The sequence below is a fragment of the Equus caballus genome, chromosome 22, assembly GCF_041296265.1.
Source record: "Equus caballus isolate H_3958 breed thoroughbred chromosome 22, TB-T2T, whole genome shotgun sequence".
Taxonomy (NCBI): Eukaryota; Metazoa; Chordata; class Mammalia; order Perissodactyla; family Equidae; genus Equus; species Equus caballus.
Genome location: NC_091705.1, coordinates 17,498,324 through 17,522,923, shown reverse-complemented (window position 1 = coordinate 17,522,923; position 24,600 = coordinate 17,498,324). Strand labels below are relative to the sequence as shown.

Genomic DNA, 24,600 nt, shown 5'->3' with positions numbered 1-24,600 from the left:
TTTCAAAAAAGCAAGTTTGATAAAAAGCAGCTGATGGAAGGCCCACATTGCATTGGGTCAGTTATTTTTATTGCAGAAACACTAGAGAGTGGATGACAGATGAATCAGTGTGCACAGGAGCCTGCCTGCACCTGCACACGCTTTTTGGCCTACATGGCCGAAGAGGCTGATATTACTGTCAATTGATTGGAAATCCCTCCTTGCCTTTTCTTAAACCATAGCCACATTTGTGCAAAAGCAAGTTAATGATTGGGCGTGGGCAGTAACTTATGAGTTAAAGATATTCATCAAACCTTTGGGAAATTAGAGGTCTTGCCCAACTTTGCTGAGAATGCTACATACAAACCAACTTTTAGAATCATTCAGCCTTTTCTTTGGCTCCTTAGCATAGAAAGGGCATATCTAGGTCTTTGGCTATATTTTGGCAAAATAAAAAATTCCCTTCTGTATCCCCAGCACCTATAATGCTGCCTGATGTTGAATAAAGACGTAATAAACACTTGTGGGGTGGAGGGACCCCAGCAGCACGGATGCCCAATTATTTTTTAAATGAACTTGATTAAGATGCCCGGATGTCATGGTCAAGATGCCTGCCTTCAGCTGAAGTTCTTGTACACTGAGGAATTGAAATAATTTGGTCCCCCTGGCCCTTATTGCCTCCCCTGCAAACAAAGGGCTTGGGCTTTGTCTGGTTATTTCCAGTTCAGTGAAAGAGAGAAGTCAAATTCACTTTATGTTGTCAAGGGGTTCCTTTTTTTCTGTACGAGATACCGGTTTTTAGGTTGCTTTCCTTCTTTTTAATTTTTCTCCTGTTCTTCCAGCTTTTCTGCTGTTTTCTCTGTATAGTTACCCACCAGAAAATAGACAAAGGCAAGGGAAAAATACCCTCATGCCCTAATTCTGTTCTTTAGTGTATCCCCAAAAGACCTCATTGTAGAAATACTGTTAGGATGTTATGTTCCCTGTGGGTTTCTATTTTTATTGCTCTCTCTGACTTATATTTTCATGTTTTTTGCAAGTTTGGCTATAATTTATTATCCCAGATAAGGTGAAGAGTAATACTATTACTTGTTCTTTTAGCTGGACATTAGCAAAAACTACCTGATTTTCCCTAAGACGTCTTGCTCCAGCCACCTTGCAATGTGGCTATTTTAACTACTTCATGTGACTATTAATCATGTGCCTAAAGGAAATAGATAAAGCTTGAGACAGTTCAGCTTGGCAAATGTTTATTTATCATCTTCCATCTGCTTGGTTCTTGTGCTAGGTGTATAGAGGTTTCAAAGATGAGTATGTCAGAGCTTATGATGGAGGAGACAGGAGAAGCTGAGTGAGAATTTACTTATGTACAAGTTTACTTATGTATCATATGAAAGACCCAAAGTGCTTAGAAGATTAAAGCCAGGGAGAGATTATGTATGTGTGTGGAGGTGATGTGTTTGGTGAAGTCTTTGGGTTTTGACAAGGTAGGGTCTTTCTGTACCCATGAGTGCTGGGATATGGAATTCAGACCTTCCTCTCTTGGCAATGGGGTGTCATGGAAGGCTTTTACGCTGGGAAACCATGACCCCACCCATGCTTTGAGGAAGATGAATCTGCCAGAAGAAGTGTTTGGGGTAGTTGGAGGATGAGGGGTGGGGGGCGGGGGCCTGCAAGGAGCCTTCTCCATGTCCTACTCCTGGTTGTAAGGCTTCTTTGCCAATCCCCACTCCATGTGGTTGGAGCAGCTCACAGCTATAAAAATGTGTTGACCCAAGAGGTTTAATATTAACCAAAGTTATAGTCAAAGTCAATTTGGAGGATTCAAGAAAAAATCTGATGCTAATAGAGAAATAGAAGTCAATATTTGTAATGTGAGTCACAGGCTCGAAATAGAAAAGTAGAACACATCACTGCGACAGCTCCCAGAGGGCTGTGGGTTACACAGTGCAGCAGATCTGTGAACCAGGCTTCGCCACCCTCTTGGGCTATTTTAAAATTTCCTCTGACCCCTTCCTCTAATTCCTAAATTCCAGAGCATGATATTCTAGTGGAATTTACCAGATATCCAGCCCCGGTGAAGTCATGGCTTGTTTAGAGTGGGTCAATGGAAAAAAGATTTTTTTCCCAGTTATGTGTAACCTTTCTCTTTAGTGACGTGACATGGAACTAACTTATCATGATTTTATTTTGTCATCCACATTTCATTCCACAGTAGTTATCGTTGTTTAAGTCCTAATCTCTTGCCTATTGCCTATTTTGTAGAAGGCACAAAAAGATGTGCAGGAAACAGAAATATCCAGAATGATACATATTTTTTGGCTTTATCAAAGGTTTGATATATTAATACCAAAAAGAGAGGTGTTGTCCACTGAAGGGCTCTAACAGGTTAGGGAGCTTCTGGAATTTTCCTTGATAAAATGGTCCTTGTGAGCATTGATGTGGCCTTGTCCTAGCTCTGATGTTAATCCCCAACTGAGGCTTGAGTGTGTTTTACTGAGAAAGTTTGGAAAACTAGAGGATTAATGAGGATGAAGGAGAAAAAGGGGAAAACTGTAGCAAGCACACCCTATGAGCAGAAGTTCCTTTCTTAACCTAGTGCCTACCCAGGTTATGGTGTGGAATGTGCCACAAGAAAGGCTAAAATTAGCTGCACTTCACTCAACGTATGGGAACATCATGGGGCCAGATAGCATCTTCTCATTAGTGCCCACAGGAAGAGCAACTCATTGAAAACTGAGTCTTCAAGGGCTACAGCGGGTATGATTATAGTCTGATATTTACAGCTCAGCCTCTCCTTAAAATGAATCCTCTGGAAGGCCTGAGAAATGTGTTATACTCAATTTTCCCTGATTCCTTTTTATTTGGTTTGCAGGAAACCCAGTTTATGACAACATCTTGGACAACATCTGCTTCAGTGAGGAACTTATATTACCTGCTGATGAGACTAAAGATGATCAGATAAGGAAGAAACAGGAAGTGGTGATGGTGGATGGGCCAGGGTAGGGTTGACCGGCAATTGATGAGCACACCCGATCAAGTAGTTTGAACACTCTGTCTTGGAGTTGGCTGTTTTTCCTCCTTCCTTATCCAGACCTGGTCAAGAATGTGTGGTTTATCATAAGTCACCGATCCCTGACCCAGCATCTGCTTCCTCATCAGCACGATGGTCATAACCACATCTCCCTCCCAGCATGTTTGGAGAAGTAATTAATGCTTATGAGGTGTTATGAGATCACTGATAAAAGACACTCTACCTGCCCAGGGTGTTATTACATTATTTTATTTTCCTCTCCATAGTCAGGATCAAGCCAAAGATAATTTAGAAGTGAGACAAATTTGTAAAATGTGTGGTGTGAAGGCCACTTTAACAATTGGATTTCTCTGGACTGGACATTGCCCTTGAAATACATACATAAGAAGAGTTGCTGAGCAATGCTTGGGAAATCTCAATTGCTTTCCGATTTAACCATCACGTTACATTTCATGACTCTACTTAGACCTCCACAGAAATGGTGAATCATTACGAGCAGAGCATCTGCACACATTACCCATCAAAATGGACTTAGTACCTGACTTCAGAAATGCCCACACTACACATGACCTTTTGCAGATTTGTCTCTGTTCCCCTAGAATATTGTGTATCTCTCTGGACAATAGACAGGATGTCTAGTAACTGGTAATTTCAGTTTATTATGCTCATGTGAAAATTGGATAGTCACCAAATCCCTCCAGGATAGGATCCTCCTCTTACAAAACTCAGAACTATGATGCATGTGAGGCATAGATTAAGACGGCTTTCTCCCCCCCAAGGAAGGGGCACTGGCCTGAAAGCTTGCATAGTTATTACAGGACACTTCCATCAGATCTTTCGAAAGAAAGGTGGAGATGACCAAAGGGCAGGAGGTCACCTATTTAATAAGATCCACGTGAGACATTAATTAAAATGGAATGCTGAAGGAAGATACATGTGTCCTGACTACGTAATCCCCAATAAAATTACCTAAGTTATTGCCATCTTCCTTGAGATTTTCCAAAAAGCCACATCTCATTTCATCTAGAATTCTTTACAAGAAGTTCATGGATGATAAAACTCAGGGGATCTGCAAAGGTCTTGAAAATGAATGTTATCCACTTGTGCATTTTTTTCTGGGGAGATAGTTTATCCTCCTTTCACTATATTTCTAACATGGTCTGTGACCCTTAGGAACCACTGTGCCATGTGAACTAGTGTAGAGGAAGCATGTGTATTTGAGCAAAAATGTGAGTGAAATTTATGTCCAGTATAGATTTATCTCTACATGCGCATCAGACATGTTATTTTCAGATACTATTTCAATGTGTTTTCCTTGATGCCACATCCTGATTTTTTTATTGTCCTATAATCCTCCTCAGTCACCATCCTGCTCAAAGTCTGAAGTTACATTCAAAGCATGTGACCTTTTATCCACTTGTATGTACAAAACAGCATCCTAAGGGATGTGTCCATCATAGGCCTTCTCTGTAGAGAGTAAAGATCATCTCTTGGAATTTGACTTAAGGTTGCAGGATGAGGACGTGGGGACAAAGGGTCAGTGTCAAGGTGGAGCTGAACCCATACATTCTAATCAGTTTGCATTTCCCATTCTCCACCTCATATAACTTGCCACACAGGCATTTTTACCCAAGGGACAGACTTTAGGGAAAGGACAGGTGGTACAGGCTGACACTGTAGATCCTGGAATGGGGCTGGGACATACAGAGCAACTGAAAAGGACACTTAAACTCTGAGTTGAGAGAGTAAGGGTGGAGAACACTCAATGGCCCATGTCCATACCAATGTCTGCGGAGTGACCCAGACTGAAGATCATGACTGGAGATAGGGAGGGAGAGTGGGGATCACTCCCCACCACAGTTTTAGGAAATGGTCTGGATGTCTTTGGAAGACATAAGCTCTGAATTCCCTTTCCACCACGTGAATAGTGAATGTCCCATGAGCGTGTATACCCAGGGTCTGCCCCAGGCCGTGTCTTGAGTACGCTAGGTTTCAGCTAAGGCATATTAGGTACCTAGTCTGGTGAAGAGAGAAACTGAGATTGGGCAAGGCAAGAATTTAGGGGCTACCTTACATATCAGCCTGGCTACAGAAAGCAGCCGTCCAAACCACAGGGTCTGTGGTAGATTGCCTATAAAGATGACAGCCCACAACTCCTCCCAAGTCTGCACATGCATGCTGCTCTTCCCGTCAAGAGGGGGAGTCTGCTTCCTCAACTCTTAAATCTGAGCTGACCTAGGGATTTGCTCTGACCAGTTGAATGCTGCAGAGGGGAACGTTCTGGGATTGCCAAACTCAGGCCTTAAGAGACCTTGTAACTTCTGCTTTAACTCTTGTAGCTCTGCAGCACCACATGAAAAACTCTAAGCTATCCTGCTGAGAGAGAGGTCACGTGGAGAGAGAGGCCCTGAAGGATGAGAGACCATGTAGAGGTCTCTTGAGAAGAGGCCAGGAGGAGGAGAACCAGGGTGTTCCAGTAGGCAGCCAGCACTGGGGCCATCTTGGATCCTCCAGCCTAGCCCAGCTGACAGCTGAGCGCAGCTGCATGGATGAGTCCAGCCAAGTCCCCATGAAGCAGAGACAAGCTATCCCATTCATCCCTGCCCAAATTCCTGACCCAAAGGATCATGAGCAATAAAATGATGCTTATTTTAAGCCACTCTGTACCCAGGCAATATGAACCACACAGCCATAGATAACTGCAACTGTGTCTGAATGGCCCTGGGAAACTCAGGCAGGATTGAAGATTGTAACCTCTCAAATGTGCTAAGTGAGGTTTGGAAGTGGGACATTTAGGGAGAAAAGTGCCAGCATTGTGGTCTTTCTGGTTTAGAATGAAACTCCAGAGTTCCTAAAGCACAGCTCTTTGGGGTGAAGACTGGCAAAATTAAGAGTGTAAAGGCAGAAGCCCTCAGTACAGAGTGTGTAGAGCTTAAGGAGGCTGATGCATTCATTCCCCACTCTGCTGCTGCTGAGACTTGTAATAGGCCATCTGTCTTGGACGGAACTGGTGTGGGTAGACTGGATGCTGGAGTAGCTGGTGGAGTTATCTCAACTAACCCTAACTAACAGCTCATATCTCAGCTATTAGCTGTTCATACCGCCAGCTCATGTGCTCACTGCCCAGTGGAAAGCAGAAGAGCTGCCCATCCCTGCCAACCAGACACTAAGGGAGGTTTTGAGCCAGACATTTGGCTATCGTCACCTTAAAAGAGACAGAAAGATAAATAAGACATAGTCCCTATTTGCTAAAAGTCCACCATCTTGGGTTATACTTTTATTATTTGTCTTCCTTTGAAAGCTACCCTTGGTATTAATTTTAATCAGATCTCCCCCAGCCAAAGCGTGCCCGGGAGATGGAAATCTCCTGGGAGAGCCATTCCAGGCTCTGCTAGCCTCTGGGACGGGAACTCAAGCCTGAGTGCCCAACATAAGAGGGCACAAAGCTGCATGGTTTCTGTATGTAATTCAGATACCCATTTTTTTTACAAGCAGAAGATTTATCCTCAGCAACTCAGTGGATAGAGAAATACTTAACTATTCAGCAAGAACTTATCCAGTCTACTTTACAAGAGCCCCAAGCTGAGCCAGTTGTGGAAGGATAGAGTTCTTCTTGATGTGTTTGCCCGGGCACCATTTGGTAGTTCTTAATTTGCTGTTGTTGTTTGTGCTATGTCTAATAGGTTTTGGTATCTCCAGGCTTTGTATTGGATTTCTCAGAGGTATGGAGAAGTTGTGGCAAGAGTTAAAATTTATATCATCAATTAATTCCCTAAAAAGCAGGATCTTGGTAAGGGGCAGGGTGGGGGGAGGGGCGAGCGGGAATAGGTTTTCTACAAGCCAATCCCTCCTGCTGCTCTTTAACTGAAACCATGAAGAATGAGCCCAAGCTTAACACACTTTCCATGTCCGGTATCGTGTTTTTCTACGCATGACATTCTGGGGTTATAAAGGTGTTGGCATTGTGTAAACCATTGTTCCCTTTAGAGCTCTTAGTGCAATTCCATTAGGTCCCAATTTAACCCATCAAACAGTACCGTAGATTGGGAGCAATTTGCCTTCTTCCTCTAACTGGAACGGACTTTACTCAGATTAAAAAGGGTTAAAATTCCAAGAGAATCACTAACTCTCTTTTGTTGGGAAAAGTCTTCCTAATCTGACGTTTCCTCACATTCCAGCCATACCTTATAGTGGAGGAACTAGGAGATTTCCGGGTCCACAGTGTATGATTTAATGATTTGTAGAAGGCAAGAATGTTAACTTAGCTGATTACTCAAAACTGCCTGATAAGGTATCAGACAGGTTAATTTGCTACTTTTCTAGCCTCTCCCAGAGAACTTGAACTGAAGCCTCCTTTTCCATAGGTCATCTTTATTGCACTCCACCTGGAAGGCTAAGAATTTATGAAGGAAACAAGCATTTTGTTCCTTGTGCTTTCATTTGCTCCATCATTTCATTCCAGGGCGATAAGACTGTATTTGTGATAACCTAATCCTTTCCTCAGCAACCAATGGTGATGTCACAATTGGAATATTTTTACCTCAAATGGAAAAAGAACACTCACAGATAGACCCTGTTTACACTAAGAAATAGGATTTAGCAATACAGGTAAAGAGTAAGGCATTCTAGATTTAATTCAAACACCAACTGTTATCAAAGTGCTATCATGGAGACAAACATCCAGGGATCCTCAAGATCAGTGATCTCAAGAGTTGCTTTTCCCTCATGTCCATATTCCTTACAGCCATCTCCTCCACTGAATTCTAGAACCCCAGATCTAGAAGTAACCTGAAAAGAGCAGCTGGTCTTCTGCTTTGCCTGCAGAGGTTTAGGAGTGCTCTGCTTAGCACGGGCTGGGAAGCTTGTTTCATATGTATTCCTGAGAAGGTGATAACTCTCTGAAATGAGCCAGTAAAGGACTTGTTCCTGTATACGCCTTAATTTCAGGAAATGAGAAAGCTAAAGTCAAAAGGTTTAAAAGTGAATTATCCATTGAGATGGTCTCAATTGCATCCTGGAAGCACTTGACGTTTAACAAACCAGAGGATGTTCCTCAGTGATAAATTAGCCCTTTGGGAGGACATGTAAAATTCCACAGGAGGATTCACTCTCATATTAGAGATTTAAAAACCCTACCAACAATAAGACAAATATAACATTTATGGTAGTACATACAGAAGATATACATTCAAGAGTAATTTAACCTAGACCCCTAATGAATATTCAGACAATTCAAAATGATCTATACTTCATCTTTTCTGTTCAGGTTTTATTTCTATTAAAATGCACATATACATGTATGCTTTTACTTATTAGGTACACAGATTTTGTTTTTCAATTTAAATAAGTGAGATACTTGTGACAAGTGAATACAGGCTTCACATGTGGGTTGAGTAGGAAGTAAAATTCAGATTTAAGTATTATCACCTAAAGAATTATGTTGTTAACATTCCAACAGGCACGATAATGCCTTAACATTGAAGACCAGGGACAGCTGGACAAGGTTTGGAAATAGTAGTGGTCCTATAAAAGGACATGAGGTAAATATTTAGCATCAAGTCAAGTAGACTTCAGTAAGAATTGTATTGTAATTCTGTGCTTTAAGCAAATATTACTCAATTTAACTGATAGAAAAACAACAATCAGGCGGTATCCCTTAATTAAGTCTTTTTAACTCTATTTTCTCTTGGTTCCAGAGTCTAGAAAGTCAACATATAAAGCAGCCTCTGAAATGAATGGCTAAGGTAAGCCATCCCATTGTCACCAGGCAAAGGAGACTTTCATTCCCCTTGCCTCGGAAAGAGCAGCCAGGGCCTAAGAGGGAAGTAACATGTGGGCCTCAGGGCATGAATCTTTCCGCCAGCCTGGCTGAGGTTCAAAGACCAGCTCTGCAACCTCCTGGTTATGTGACATTGGGTATGTTGCTGAACCTCTCTGATTCTCAGCTCCTCACCTCTAAACTTATGATAATAGTACTGCCTTCAGAGTGCTGTCCACAAGGATTAATGGCATAACGTGTCTAAGTCATCTAGCATAGTGCTTAGTTGGTGTTGTGTTGAAAATTTTATTGTTATTATTGTTGAGTGAGCTTTAAAACAAGCCCTGTGATAAAATGTATATATGCCCCAAAAGAGGTCTGTGAAATGAAGCCATTGAAACCAAGGTGATGAATGCTAATATGTTCATTTTATGAGGAATTCCTATTCATTAATTCACTCAGTTAACCAGTATTTATTTCTCAACCACATTGTTCCAGGACTGTTCCAGTCATTCGGAATACAAAAATGAATAGAGCAGGAGTTCTTGCCCTCAAGGAGCTCCTAGTCTATAAGGGAGACAGCCACATAAATAATTTATGATAAAATATAGGAAGTAAAATAAGGTTGCTATGGCAACCTTAAAGTGTGGATGGCAACCTGGAAGCAAAACTGACTCAGGTTATGGGAGTCATGAAGTTGAGTGCTGAAGGCAGCACCCAATTTGAGTCTTATAAGATGAGTAGAAGTTTTCTAGACTGGAAAGCAGAGAAAGAATATTCCAGTTAAAGGGACAGCTTCTGCAAAATTACCAAGGCGTGAAACAGCATAGTGTGAAAAGAGTGGAAATCAGAATGTGCGGGGCAGGGAACTGTGGGAGACGAGGCTGGAGAATTACATGAGAGAATTACATATAATAAGTTTCAGGTGTGGGAAGAGGTGGGCGGAGGGAGGCAGAGTTTGAGAATGAGGAAGGTGGTGGGAATATTGATGTGACGGAAAAAATGGGATGAGACAAGGAGAAGAGGAGAAGTGATCACTGTAGAGGTGATTAGCTCTGGCCTTAACAGAAGGAGAGACACCTCATCATGTGAGAATGTAGAGGAAAGAGGAAGTAAAGATGGGTGTGGGTGAAGATAAGCTTATAGACAGTAGAAGATAGAAGGAGTTCCCCTAGGGGAGCTTCTCTAATTTTAATGTAATAGAAGCAAGGCTATTCACTGAGATTAGGAACGTGGACATGGACTGAACTGGAGATCTGAGGAGGGGGTGAGAGTCTGGAAGAGTGGTTTAAGGAACTGAACACCTGTGAATGAATGAATTGTCAAGTTGTATAAAGGCCCAGTGGAGGTTAAGACAATGTGTTTTGAGTGACAGTAGTTGGCGCAACTGGGCAGTTTCCTCCAGCCATGTTCAGTTTCCCAGGTTTGGGGAAAATAAGGGCAAATGATGGTATTGCTCCAGATGCAACATGGAAAAAATAGGAACACAAGAAACTTTAGTGTACTTGTCATAGAAGAGTTGGGACAATCATATAGCAGACCCAGGCTATGGACACAGGGACAAGAGGTCAGGAGACAATGCAGACATCCAGGATAGAGGCATGAAAGATCAAAGATCACCAGAGGGAGAGCAGAAGAGATTTGGAAGGACAGCAGGTCAGGGAGTGGGATATCAGGGTTTAAATTCTCTGATACGTAGCGGTTCTGGCCAAGTCTTAGAATAGGTGGCTGCAGTGGAGTGGAAGTAAAGTTCGTTTTTATTTTTAAAAAATAAGTAAGGAAATTGGGAGGGCAGGTATTGGAGGGGCTGGCTATCTGGATATTGCAGACTGATCACAAGAGGTAGACTGGAGGCAATGGTATGATTCAGTGCCAATCTCTACCAAATGAGGGGATAGATCAGATCACAAATGACAATGACAAAGGCAGGGAGGTGGTGATATAGTTATGTGGCTTGAGCTTCAAAGAGGGAGGAGCTTTTTTATTCAAGGGTGAAAATGTTTTGGAGCCATGAAAAAGTTACTATCATGATACCATAGCAAAGAGGATCTGAGACAATGGGACATAGGATGGTTACATTTTGATGGAGAGTGGAGAGAAAAGGAGCACTGGCCAGAGAAGACAGTCTAGATGTGGTGGGGAAAGAAACAGCTGGGGCGCTGGAGAATTCTCGAACACCTAGTTGCTCTAAGTGTGGTCTAAGACCAGCAGCATGGGCATTGCCTGGGAACTTGTTAGAAATGCAGGATCTCAGGCCCCAGCCCAGACCTACTGAATCAAAATCAGCACATTAATGAGATCGCCAGGTAATTTGTGTGCCAATTAGAATTCTAGAAGCACTACTGTAAAAATAGTCAGGGTGATTACAGAGGGGAAAGGGAAGGGTGAATATAAGTTGTTTCCGATGATCCTAGTTCTCTGTCTATGCCCACTTGAGAAATTAAACTTCTCCAGGGAGTAATAAAATGGTACTCTCGAATCAGTATCATAAAAATATCAGTTTTAATTCCTTGGAGGCTCAGTGAATCGGTTCTTGTCTTACATTCGTTTATGTGAGGTGAAAGAGTGTTGGTGACCAACAGCTTCCTTACCTTGACTTCAGAGAGAGAGAGCAGCAACAAAAAATTTCCTAAGGGGTGCATTGCTTTCAGACCTGGAGTTGGTGGGGGAGCCAGGAGACAGAGCCAGAACTCAGACTTCTCCACCACTGTGTGTTCTAAGCATCGAACCACACTTCCTCCTCAGCCAGTCAGTCCCTCCTGGCCAAAGAGCTGAGAAGAAATGATGCCAAGGAACCGGTAATTGTATAGCTTTTCCAGTGTACGGCTCCAGCTCCACATAACGGACATGTCAAAGCCTACCCTCCTCTCTGAACATTCAACAGTGACCAAATGGGCTGGAGGAAGTGGGAGAAATACCGTGCAAAATCCTGGGCTGCACCTCAGAGACTAATAAATAATTACTAATGGGAAAGAAAACAGAGGAAAGAGAAAAAGCAAAGTAGCAGGCAAGACAGGCAGAATGGATTCTGGCCCACAAGAGGGGAACAGACTGGGGGTTAAGTGCAGTCAAAAAAATCTCATACACCCAAAGCAGTGACCAAAAGACGCACAGTACAGCTTGTTGGGGAAGCCTTCTGTTCTCACATTTGATCCTCTGCTCACAACATTTCAGTGACTTACTGACGCTTAGAACTGGACTGTTAAATCATTCAGCATATGAGATTTGTCCCAAGTTAAACAGATCGCTTTGCCTTGCAGGTTTTTGGATACTGGCTTATTTTTAAGGAGAGAATTGGAGGGTCTCTGCTAAATTATTGATGGGAGGGAGACTTTAACAGAGGCGGCAGAAATGACCCAATGGAGAAGCATGGGCAGGTGCCATATTGTAATTTGTCCACCTCTTAAATTATGTAGTGTATGTATCACAATATATTGAATTTAAAACCTGAAGTATGACATTCAGTAAATAATTTATACTGGATCTTTCATTAAGTGTGAGCTGAAGCTTAGGATAATGATATCCGATTTTAGCCAGTGCCTCATTTAAATACAGTTGTGGGAAAGGGAATTTCTTTAGGACTGCTATAGACAAGGAATGCATGGCTGTGTAGAAATCTGGAGCTGAATCACACACACACACACAACTTCCCCAGGAACGGCCCAGGATGAAAATAAATAATATACTACTTTTTTTAAAACATGGATCACAATTTCTTTAAAATACATAACTAAAAGATGATTATTTCACTAGGAATACTATTTTCTTCTCACGGAAGATTCTGATCCTGAGAAACATGCCTGGGATTTTAGGGATGACTGGGATTCGTACGGTAAACCTCCATAAAGCACCTCCTCTAAGTCTTCCTTCTCTAGGTCCTATAGGGAGCCCACAGCCTGGAGGTAAATCTCTGTTCCCACATCTCTTAGGATCTACTCTGGGAGACTACGCATGCACATTTGAAAGCTGAAATAACCGTGCAAAACAATCACACATGCAACATTTCAAGCAATGTGCATCTTGGCTTCCAGTGACTGGTACTGCCAAAATGGGTTCTGTGATTTTGCAGGAAGGAAGGAACTTGAGGCTGATTTGAGCTGGAAAACTTGGGTGGAAGTTAATGACCCTTCTCACTCCTTCTTACGTCTGCTATCATATTGCTTCTTGTAAATCTTTTCTTCATAGTCTGAGAAACCATCCTGTTAACATACTGCTTTCAAAATTTTGTGGAATTTATGGAACCTCTTCTACTCAAGAGGCATGAGTCCCCCCTCCCCCCCATCCCTTCCATATTATGTTTGAGATAATAAAGATAGAAGCAATGTCAACTGATGTACCTTTCAATAAGATTGTGTAGGGAAAAGATGGCTATTGGTCTGTGAAGCCCCAAGGTAAGCTGTTTTTAAGTTTGGTACACCCAAAGACATGACTTTTAACCTTTATCTTGATGAATGTATTAATTTTATACATATTTATAGATAGAATATAAAATGTGCACAAAATGCTTCAGTCTTGTAATAGGAAATGAATCCTTCAGTTACATGGCCATTGTGCATTGGCCTGTTCAAGGTGAGATGGCTGGGGCAGAGATAGGAAAGGCCACTTCTGGCTGGAGTAATTAGGGAAGATTTATGAAAGAAGGGTGTTTTATATGAGTCTTGAAATAAGGCAGGGTTTGTATTAGTTAGACATTGGGAGAGGGAGGTGACATACAAAAAATACAAAACCATAGGAAAACAAAGAATGTCTGGGAGCGTAAAGCTAGATGATGGGCTTTGCATGGAGAAATGGAGGAAAAAAAAGACTAGAAATGTAGGTGGAGGTTGATTTTTTGAGACTTTGAAGCCACACTGGGGAGGTGAAAGATATTGGGAGGGTAGTGGGGAGCCTTGATGAGGTAGAGAAAGGTGTAATCGAAATGCACATTCAGAAGATTAATGTGGAGTGTGGAATTTATTGGAGTAGGGAGGAACAGTGATTAGACGAACCTGTTAGGAGGCTATTGTCATGCATTTCAGGTGTGAGATAAAAGTACCTGAACTAACGTGGTGATAATGGGAGCTTGCCATCTCCATCTTCTTTCCTCTAAGTCATTTCTCAACCTACTGTCATCTGGCTTGCTCTACTCAACATATCCCAAACAGAATTTATTGTCTTTCTTACAAACCTGCTCCTCCCCCTATAGTCCACATCTCACTTAGACACTACCTACAGTACCAGCCAAACCAGAAACTTCCAAGTTGAGACTGACTCCTTCCTCTTCTGAGCCCTCCTTCATCCAATCAACCTCAAGTCCTTCTTATCTACCCACATAAAAACATCCTAAATCTAATCCTTGTGACGTCCAAACTATTCCTACCTAGTTCATCTAACATTTTGCAATCACCTTCCAACTTGTCTCTCCACATCCGGTCGTAACTAACAGCGTAGTGGTTCAGCATTTGAACTTTGAGGACAAATTGCCTGGGCTCTCACACTTCTTAGCCGTATGTCCAGGGACAAGTTTCTTCATTCCTTTCTCCCTGTCTTGCTTAATATATAAAATGGTAAATCATTGTAGTGCATTTCTACTAAGGCCGTTAGGAGAACTAAATGAGCTAATGTTTATACAGCACTTAGAATGGCATCTGGCATGTAATAGGTGCTATAGAATGTTTACTGTTTTAATCAAAATAAAAAATAATCTACCCTCCCTACTACGGAGGCAAGACCTGACCGTGCCTCTCTTCCCAAACTCTGTAGGCTGAACTCTAAGCTGCGTGACATGGTGTACAAACTTCTCCGTGGCCTAGACCCTGCTGAATTCTCCCATCTCATCTCCTACCACCCTTAACCTCACAATTTATGCTCAGATAATATTGATCTACATGTAGCTCCTCAAATCCACCACACTCAATCATGCCTTCCTGATTCTCCTCAGAATAGTCTGTCTGCTTGCCATGTGCCCATCCTCCTTTCTTCAATACTGCTTACTCATCCCTGAAACGCTAGCTTAGGCATCGTTTCCCCCGGGCAGCCTTCCGTGAATGTCCAGGTTGAGCTAAGTGCCTCTCCTCTCCACCTACAAGATAATTTTATCACAGCATGAATTGTATAGTGCTGAAGTCATCTTTATGATCCTGCTTCCAGACCCACTGAAGACTTCTGGAGGGCAAGGGCTGTGTCTTATTCATCTTTAAATCCCACAGAGACAAAGACCATGATAGATCTATAGTAGGTTTTCATAAACATTTATTGAAATAAAGGGAAAAATTCAGCAGGCTTGGCAGTTAACTAAATGTGGAAGTAGTGAGAAGGAGAGAGATTAGAAGCTGATTCCAAAGTTTGAAGTCCAAGTTACTACAAGGATCAAGGTCATATTTATAGAAATAGGGAAGTCAGAAGGAGGAACTTCTTTGAGGGAAAAGAAAAAAAAGCAAAACCCTGATGAGTTAATTTTTAAACAAACTAGGTTTGAGATGCCAACAAAACATACAGTTAGAAATATGGGCTGTGTGGTGCTGGAAAGAAGCCATGGTAGATTTGAGAGTGATTGGGTTTGTCATACTTCACTAGATTATGCTGCATAACAAACATTCCCCAAGTCTCAATGGCTTATAACAAATAAAAGCCGATTGTTGCTCACCGAACATGTCACCTGCAAGTCAGCTGTAGCTCTGTGATTCTGCTGCTCTGTTCCAGGCTACATGTGGATCTGATACATTCTGTTCTTATGGTGAAAGGTCAGAATAAGAGGAGGAATGGAGCCAACCACACAAGCACATTTAAAGCCTGTGCTCAGATGTGATATATGTAATAACCACTCACATTCCATTGGCCAAAGCAAGTCACATGGCCAAGCCTGAAGTCTACAGTGTGGGGAAGCATGGCAAGGGCATGGGAGGGAATAAAACATTACAAACAAATAATGCATTTTAGCACAGTGGGAATAGTTGAGATTATGTATGAAGATCAGATAACACACTCAATTTCTAATTGGAGGGGAAAGAGAAACCAAAGAAGGAAGTAAAGAAGTAGCTTAATGGTAGTCTCAGAGAGGTAAAGAGGAGAACCAGAGAAATCAACCAGTTATAATGCAAGTCAAAGGAGAAGACATTCCAAAGAGAGGTGGACACATTGTCCAGTACTGCAGATATCGTTGAAAATGAGAACACCTTGTGACTTTGAGAAGGAAAATGGAGATGTTTGAGAGAAGGGATCCATTACCTATGCTGAGCCCATTTCTGCCCAGATTCGGGTCAGGTTATACTTGGCTAATCTAGGTTTAGGGTGACACGAATAGGAGAGTGCCTAGAATGGTTCTGGATACTACGTCCCACTGCAGCTAAGTCATGTGGACCAGAAGATAAGAAACTAAGAGCACACAACACAGCACTCCTAACTCTCATCAAATATTAGGGAGATTCTCATGAGGGGGTCGGGTGACATCTCCAGGCCCTGGATTAGTCTAGAGAGCAAGATTCCTAACAGTAGCTGGATGATCCTAGGAGGCAGATTTTTGCTCACTTAAGAAAAGAATCTTTTACAATGTAGAAAGTTCAACAACAGAATAATAGTCTTCATGAAACAACCAACTTTCAACACTGTTGAAGTTTTCAAGCAGAATCTAAATGATCACCCAAAAAATACCCTATGGAAAAGTACATACACTGGATAAAAATTTAAGCCAATAGATCTTCACTGTCCCTTTAAAGAGTAAATTGTATAGTTGTATGATCATCATATGAAATATGTTGGCTAGCGTATATCCATTGTTTACTTTTTTTGTTTCTCCAACTCCTTGCAAATGTGCCCAACTTTATTTTCCCAATTGAATAGGTGTTTTCAGTTATGTGAATGTTATGGTTTCAATTGTGTGCCCTAAAAAGTTATGTTGAAATCCTTAGCCCCAGTACCTCAGCATGTGACCTTTGGAAATAGATTCTTTGCAGATGTGGTTAAGATCCGGTCATACTGGAGTAACATTGGCCCTTAATCCAGTAACACTTTGTCCTTATAAGAAGAGAAGAGACACACACACACCGAAAGCCAGGAGATGGTGCAGGCAGAGATTCAAGTGCTGCAGCTGCAAGCCAAGGAATGCCAAGGATTGCTGGCAACTGCCGGAAGCTAGGAAGCAACAAAGGATTGTCCCCCACAGGTTTCAGAGGGAGCATGGCCCTGCCAACATCTTCATTTTGGAATTCTAACTCCAGAACTGTGAGAGAATAAATTTCTGTTGTTTTTAATCCACCCAGTCTATGGTACCTTGTTCCAGCAGCTCTAGGAGACTAATACACTGAAAGACATTTTGAAAAGCAAAAATGTAGTTTTTGAAAGGTGCGCTTTCTTTGTTGTAACTTTAGTTAGAATAGGATTATTTTTCTCCTGGCTGCAAATCTCCATCAGTTTGAGAGATTAGCAGAATTCTGCCACTTATGAAGATGCAGGAAATGTGTATTCACTGTAGTAACATCTCCCTTCCTATAACTTGTCTTGAATGAAGGAACATTCCTCTAAGAATGCACTTCATGAAACTAACTTGTAAGAATTGTCCTTGCTGGTCTGGTATACATTGCAAATCTTACTTGTTTTAAAGATTTGAGCTCTACTTTGAGGTAAATATTTCTGGAAATTCTAAGGAAACTCCCTTGAGATATGTAGTAGTTATAACTGCTTTAAGGAGAGAGAGAAATTACAGATTCTCATTTGATTGAATAAAATGCTTTTGCTTGTTGTGTTAAACGCAGCTGCAGTGGAAACCTTATGTTCCATTATTTGCATTTTCCTGGGAAGCGCTTGGCTTCTGAAGGTTACAAAGCAAAGGACATTAGGCTTTCAATCTGGCCGAAAGGATGTATCTTCGAGACAAGTGATTGGTACTGCAGAATGCGTACTTGGCAGCTATGGTGGAATGCTCATAGAAGTACATATGTGGGCACAGCCATGAAGACCAAGATACAGAGATATCTGGAGACAGAGCAGCCCTTGCAGACTTTAATGCTCAATACCTTTCTCTTACAGGGAAGGCCCAGAGATGTGCCCAAGGCCAACCAGACCAAGCAGGGACTAGGTTTGAATTCTCCCAAACTCATCAAGTGCTTCTTAAGCACCCACCATGTGCATCTATTGGCCACAGTCACCTTGAGGTTACAGATGATATATTCATAGTGTTCAAGTACATAGGTATTGTTCTCACCGATTTCTATGTAACTTTTTTTGGGGGGTTGGGGGTACGGAAGATTGGCCCTGAGTTAACATCTATTGCCAATCTTTCTCTTTTTGCTTGAAGAAGACTGCTGCTGAGCTAACATCTAAGCCAATCTTCCCCTATTTTATGTGGGACACTGCCACAGCATGGCTTGACAGGCAGTGCTAGGTCTGTGCCTGGGATCTGAACCTGCAAACCCCGGGCCACTGAAACAGAGTGCGTGAACTTAACCACTACGCCACCGGACTGGCCTCACAAATTTCTCGATGAGAAAAGCAAGTCAAAGAGAGGTAGTGCAACCTTTCCAGTGTCATATAACAAGTAAATGGCAGAAAGGGGTCTGGAACCCAAGTCTTGACCTTCTTGGTGACTTATGCTTACCCTACAATCAAAAAAAATATGAACACCATGGTTCGTTTTCATATCCATTTGTGTAGAAGAGACATCAATTTGTACAACTTGTACCCCCCTCACTCTCACACGAGTAATCCTCAACCCAAATTCCAGTCTGGCTGAAGATGTTCTCCTCAACAGCTTTGTTTCATTTTAATCCAAGACTTCCCTTCCAGTTCGAAATGCCACCAGCAATTATATGACTAGGAAGAAAATCCATTCCAGTTGAACTGTTGTCATAAAACCTTAATCATCTCGGCAAGTAGCCATTTCCAAACTGCCTACATTCGGCATCGATACTTCCTCTAGAAATGTACCAAGACCTGTGTATCCATAGAGAGTATAAAAGTTTGCAAACATTTTGAGAATTTGGAGGCAAATCACTGCTGAGTCATAAGAAAGTTCCCTTCCTTGCCCTGGTGCTAAGGGTTCTGCCATTTCAAAGAAAATCTCATTGTTGCTGTATCCTGATAGCAGGGAGATCCGTGGATTTCCCTTGAATCCTTCAGTTCCTCTTAGGAATCCAATTCAAGAGCCAAGAACCCACATAGTTGGGTTCCTGGTCACGAGGGCACCCTAAAGGGAGGATTTTGCGTGGAAAGAGGCCAAGATTAGAACTAACTAGCTAAAGACGTAATCAACAATAATAAAAATATAGATTACTGGCTTTGGACACCTGTTATATACCAGGAACATTTTTAACACTATTATTACCATAGCCTACAAACTAGGGATTCTCAACATTTTCCAGAAATTGATGTTATGAGTTTCATAACTTACTAAGTCATCTAGTTAGAAAGAAGTGGAGCTGAGTCTGAGAGATAGGAGTGTCCAACTCTAAAATTCTGGGTTTTTTTTAATACCACATTGCTGCTCTATGAAAACCAGCTTCCATGTATTGAGTATTAGCAGAATAGAAAGTGCTCAGCATTGTCCTTGCAGCACTGTGCTCACAGCCTTCCTGCTGAAAGGCAGGCATCAGCATTTTACAAATGGAGATGGGGCTGGAGAGATCCTTTTCATGGTAGTAAGTGAGGATGCTAGTGTGCAGAGCCAGGTCTCCAGGCCACAAACCCTGGCCTCCTTCCTTTCCTGCCAGGCTGTTTCTCAGTGGAACAATGGAGGGGAAGCTATGTGCACAAAGGACTGAAATTTCAGTAGCTAGGGTTCAGCTAGTGGCCTGAAACAATGATCTGATTTTATAACATCCAGATTCTCTCTAGACGTACCCTCTTTCCACTTTGACTTCCCTGACACCCGCAAGAATGGGTGTTGACACTCACAAGTTTCCTCTGTCACCAGATTCCCTACAAGGCCACGGAGACCAGTGCCCAAAGAAGTCGTCCACATCTTAGGCAGTTCTTCTGGATATTCAATTAGTAAATTTTAATAAAGTGATACATTTCATGCTTGGCACGTGAAGGCTCATTATAATTATTCATCCCCCTATTCATAACAGCATTTCTGCATAGAATTGCCTACTGCCATGTCAAATTCATATGTTTCATTTTCTCTCACCTCTTTCTTTAAAAATGCTCTTTGGTAAGTGCTCAAAGTTCACATTAGTAATAAGACATTATCACGATGTACCCTCTGACATGGTGTACTAAGGAGGATACAACATCACTTTTTCGGTATTTCTGACAAAAATTCATAACTTCAATCTAATCACAAGAAAAAAATCAGACAAACTCAAATGGAGAGACATTCTGCAAAATAACTGGGCAGTACTTTTCAAAAGTGAAAATATCATGAAAGGCAACGGAGGACTGAAGAACTGTCACAGATTGGGGGAAACCAAGGAGACATAACAACTAAATGCAATGTGGGATCTTAGATTCGATCCTGGGACATAAAGGGGACATTACTGGGAAAATTGGTGAAATTCGAAAACATCTATGGTTGAGTTACTGTTGTGCCAATGTCAACTCCCCTGTTTTAATCATTGTATCATGGTCATATAAAGAGTTAACACTAGGGGCGGCTGGGTGAAGGATATACAGGAACTCTTTGTACTATTTTTGCAACTTTTCTGTAACCGTGAAATTACTTCAAAATGGAAGCTTTTTTTTTTTTTTTTTTTAAGTTCTGCTTGGCAGGTAGAGAGAGGGCTCAAAATCAGATTGAGGAGTTGAAAACAGACTAGTTGAGCTGGAATCCCAGCTCTACCTCTTCCAAACTGTGTGGCCTCAGACCAGTTTCCCAAACCTCTCTAAGTTTAGAATTCTCAGTTGTCAGTTGAGAATAGTAATAACTACCTCATAGGTTTGTTACAAGCGTATAGTAAGGTAGCACATGTAAATTGTGTAGCACAGTCCTTGACATCTGGTAAGTACTCAAAACTGAAAGCTATTGTCATTACCTTTAATCAGTGTATATCTTTTTTCCTTTTAGCTGAATGCCTAATAAATACATCTTCAGTAGCACATTAATGACCAGTAATAGTTTTTCATATTACATTTCCAGGAATATTTGCATTTTACTGAAATTATATTAAAGATGCTGTGAGAGAATTCAGTGGCAGATTTAATTTTCTAAAGATGACCCCAACAATGTCTCCCATCCCCCATGCTTTTCTAGAACCTTGCCACCCTCCATCAAGAGTCTGTGTACCCTCCCCCTTGCATCTGGACAAATTTTGCTGCAACTCTTGACCAATAGAATATGGTAGAAATGATGCTACGTGATTTCCAAAGACAGGTCTGAAAAATGCTGTGAACTGAAAAATGCATGTTCTCTTAGGATGCTCACTCTTGGAACCTAGCCACATGCTGTGATGAAATCCAAGTAGCTCATGGAAAGGCTCTGTGGAAAGGAAGAAAGTTTCCTGGCTCATATCCCCAGCTGAGCTCCCTGCTGACAGCCAGCACCAATTTGCCAACCATGTGAGTGAACCATCTTATGAGTACATCTTCCAGGCCTAGTCAAGCCACTCAACTAAAGACACATGGAGAAGAAATGGCCTGCCCCATCAAGTCCTGCTCAAATTACAAATGTGTAAGCAAAGAATATTATTGTTGTTGTTTTAAGCCATTAAGCTCTGGGGTGATTTATTTTACAGCTATAGATAACAGGTTTTGATGGCAGAAACTTCTACTAGAGTAGGGACCAAGACCAGAGATGAGATTTTTTGCAACGTGGGAAGAGTTGAGAAGTGGAGTTGGAAAGGGGCTTGAGTAGACTGGGGAGCATTCAGTGGACTTGACATGTGTTCATCTTTTCCACAATACAAGAGAAGCAAAAAGTAGCTTTTTGGTCCAACAGACGAGAATATGGAACAAAGTGAGAACATGTAAGACTGGACTGATAAAGTGGGACAGAACCCTGCAGAGGTTATCAGAAAAGATGGTGCTCACCGTTAGAGCCAACCTCAAAGTTAGTCCCCAGGGCTGGTCTGTTGTAGTAGATGAACTTTGGGGTTTGAGGTGCCAATTAATCCTGCCTCTCTTTCTCTCTTCGTTTGAGTCAATTGAGAACAGATCCAAGAGACAAGAATTCAATCCAGTATCAGAGTTTTGACCTCCAAATGGAGGATTTCTGGTATTTTGTATTTGAGGAAGGCATGGCTTGGGCCCGAAGGCAAAGGTGAGCTGCCCCCTTGCTCCTTCACTTCCTCATTGAGAACTCACCTGCAGGAAGCCTGGGTTCATGGAGCAGACACCAGCTGGGCAGATGCACTGGTGGTTACTGCCTGCCTGGCTCACATCCCAGGGATAAGCCCCCAAATTTCTAGGCCTGTCGGAAAAGGCCAGCCGCAGCTGACCTGCACCTGGCGTGCTTGCTCTAGGGAAGCAAAATAAATTCATTGAGCTGCTGTGAGCAGGGAACTGCCAGAGACAGAGCCAAGAGCCCAGTCCATGTGGAGAACAGACTCTGCCCCATCTCACCATGAAGTAAGTCACTTGCCACCCTCAATGGAGGAATTAGGGAAGAACCAGGGGAGAAAGGCAAAAGCTTCCTTCCCCTACTTTCTGGGAAGACAAAGTAGTCTAGTTAGGGTCTGTGACAAGACCTCAGGAGACAAGAGAAATTTTCTAGTTAAAAGCAGGCATGTGGCTGAGGAGTACAGTGGCTCTCAAACTTGATGGAGCATCGGAATCACCTAGAGGGCTTGTTAAAACACAGATTCTTGGGCCCCCTCGCCTGAGTTTCCAATTCAGTAGGGCTGAGAAATTGCATTTCTAAAAAACGCCAGATAATAGTGACATTGCTGTTCCAGAGGCCACACTATGAGAGCCCTGATGCAGTACATTTTACAATTCAGAGGACACCTGCACACAGCTTAGCTCGTTTAAGTCTCCCGTCACCCATCATTAGCAGATGAGAGAACTGAGGCTGGTGAGGACTGAGGGTCCTGTCTAAGCTCACACAACACTAACCTAAGACCGAGGCTTCAGATCCACGTCTTTTGATGCAAACTCAAGGATTCATTTCACCGATCTAAAGCTGTTTACTGGAGTAGAAGCAAAACAAAGAGGGAAACCAGGCATCCCTTAGGTATTTAAGAATCAGACATGAGTATTTTGTATACTTATCATTAAAATTTTTTTTTTGTAATTTCTTTAATTTTACAGTTCCTTTGAAGGATTCCAAAGTGTCTTGCATATATTGAGGAAAAAAAGGGACAGAAAAATGTTGTGTGTTTGCCTGTTTTACATCCACCCAGGCCTGCAGGTCTAGGAGAGTTGAGTGCCTCTAGCAACAACCATAGTTGCAAATTTTACCTAGTCTCCTGCCGTCTGGCCTGGAGACTAGGTTAAATTTGGCACCATTGGAATAAGGAGTGGGAATGTTGGCTAGTTATGACCGGTAATTCTTTTCAAAAATGAGCCATTTTTTTCACAGATGAAAAGCCTTAACCAAAATGAGTTTATCTACAATAGTACTGTTTCAGACAATATTGGAGGAGATATTTTAAGGAATGAGTACTTTATATGACCATTCAGATTGCTCCATTTGGCTTACAACCATGACTGCAAACTTTCCATTAGTTTTCTTGACCCCGCTTAATTAACTTTCTGAAAAACCGGGACCAAAGACTAACTGGTGTGAGGGATTAGTGGAGATCATGAGCTGATGAGTTCAATTTGCCTTGTCTCCTTTTTTGTCCTGCTGAAATGAGGACCAGAACCCTCATGGACATTTCCAAAGATCACACCAGTTTTTATGATACATGATTATTTAGTTATCACAGGATCTCCACTTACAAGTAGGTCTCGATGGCTTACCTAGCACACCTCAATCTAGTGTGACAACTTTTTGGCCTCCTTGACAGTGACTTGGACTGCTAGGCTCCTGCTCCTGCCCCATGACCCCATTTTATGAACCACAGTTGGCAGCATGCCTGGCCAACGATTTCTCAGTTCCTGTGATGTGTGTGTGTGTGCATATTTCTGTGTGTATGTGTGTGTGTGTAAATGAGGGTGGAATATTAAGAATATGAAAGCTTTCCTACATTTTGATACCCTTTATTGAATAACATACAGAAAGAGTGCACAAATTATTAAGTGCAGAAATTGATGAATTTTCATAAACTGATCACACCTGTGCAGCCAGATCAATAAACAGACCATTACCAGCCTCATGGGAGTTCCTGCTGTACTCCCTTCCTGTCACTGTCCTTACTGAGGGTAACCATTATCTTAACTTCTAACACTATAGATGAGTTTTGGAACTGTATGCAAACAGATCATACAGTATGTACTCTTTTGTATCTAGCTTCTTTTGCTCAACATGTTTATGAAATATGTGTACTTTTATGTGATGTATGTGTTTTTGTATGGATTATGTTCACTCTCCTCCCCACATAGTAGTCTATGATATAAATTTGTACATTCTAGTGTTGATGGATACTGAAATAATTTTCAGTTTGGGGTTATTTTGAATAGTGCTGCTATGAACATTCTAGCATATGTCCCTTGGTGCACATATATGTGTATTTCTATAGTATTGTACCTAAATCTAGGAGTGGAATTGCCAGATCTCAGGTTTACGTGTGTTATGTTTTAGTAGATAATGCCAAACCGTTTTCAGAAATGGCGATATCAGTTTACAGTACTCGAAGCACAGTGTGAGAGTTTTGTTTGCCCTACATCCTTGCCAACACTAGGTATGTCAGTGTTTTTCATTTCAGCCATTCTGGTGAAGGTATGATGGTAACTCATTTTAGTTTTAATTTGAAAATGTTGGATATTTGGATATTGTCTTTGTGAAGTGTCAGTTTAATTCTTTTACCCATATTTCTAT

The 24,600-nt window shown here is 41.8% G+C and overlaps 1 long non-coding RNA gene across 1 annotated transcript in view; it reads left to right on the top strand.

The window, feature by feature from the left end:
- The first annotated feature begins 15,748 nt into the window (after positions 1–15,748).
- Positions 15,749–24,600, top strand: part of LOC138920244 (uncharacterized) — a 39,647-nt gene continuing 30,795 nt past the window's right edge. Inside the window, exons 1-2 of the long non-coding RNA XR_011431084.1 lie at positions 15,749–17,936; positions 21,097–21,351. This is a non-coding gene — a long non-coding RNA (uncharacterized lncRNA). The remainder of the gene's footprint in view (positions 17,937–21,096; positions 21,352–24,600) is intronic.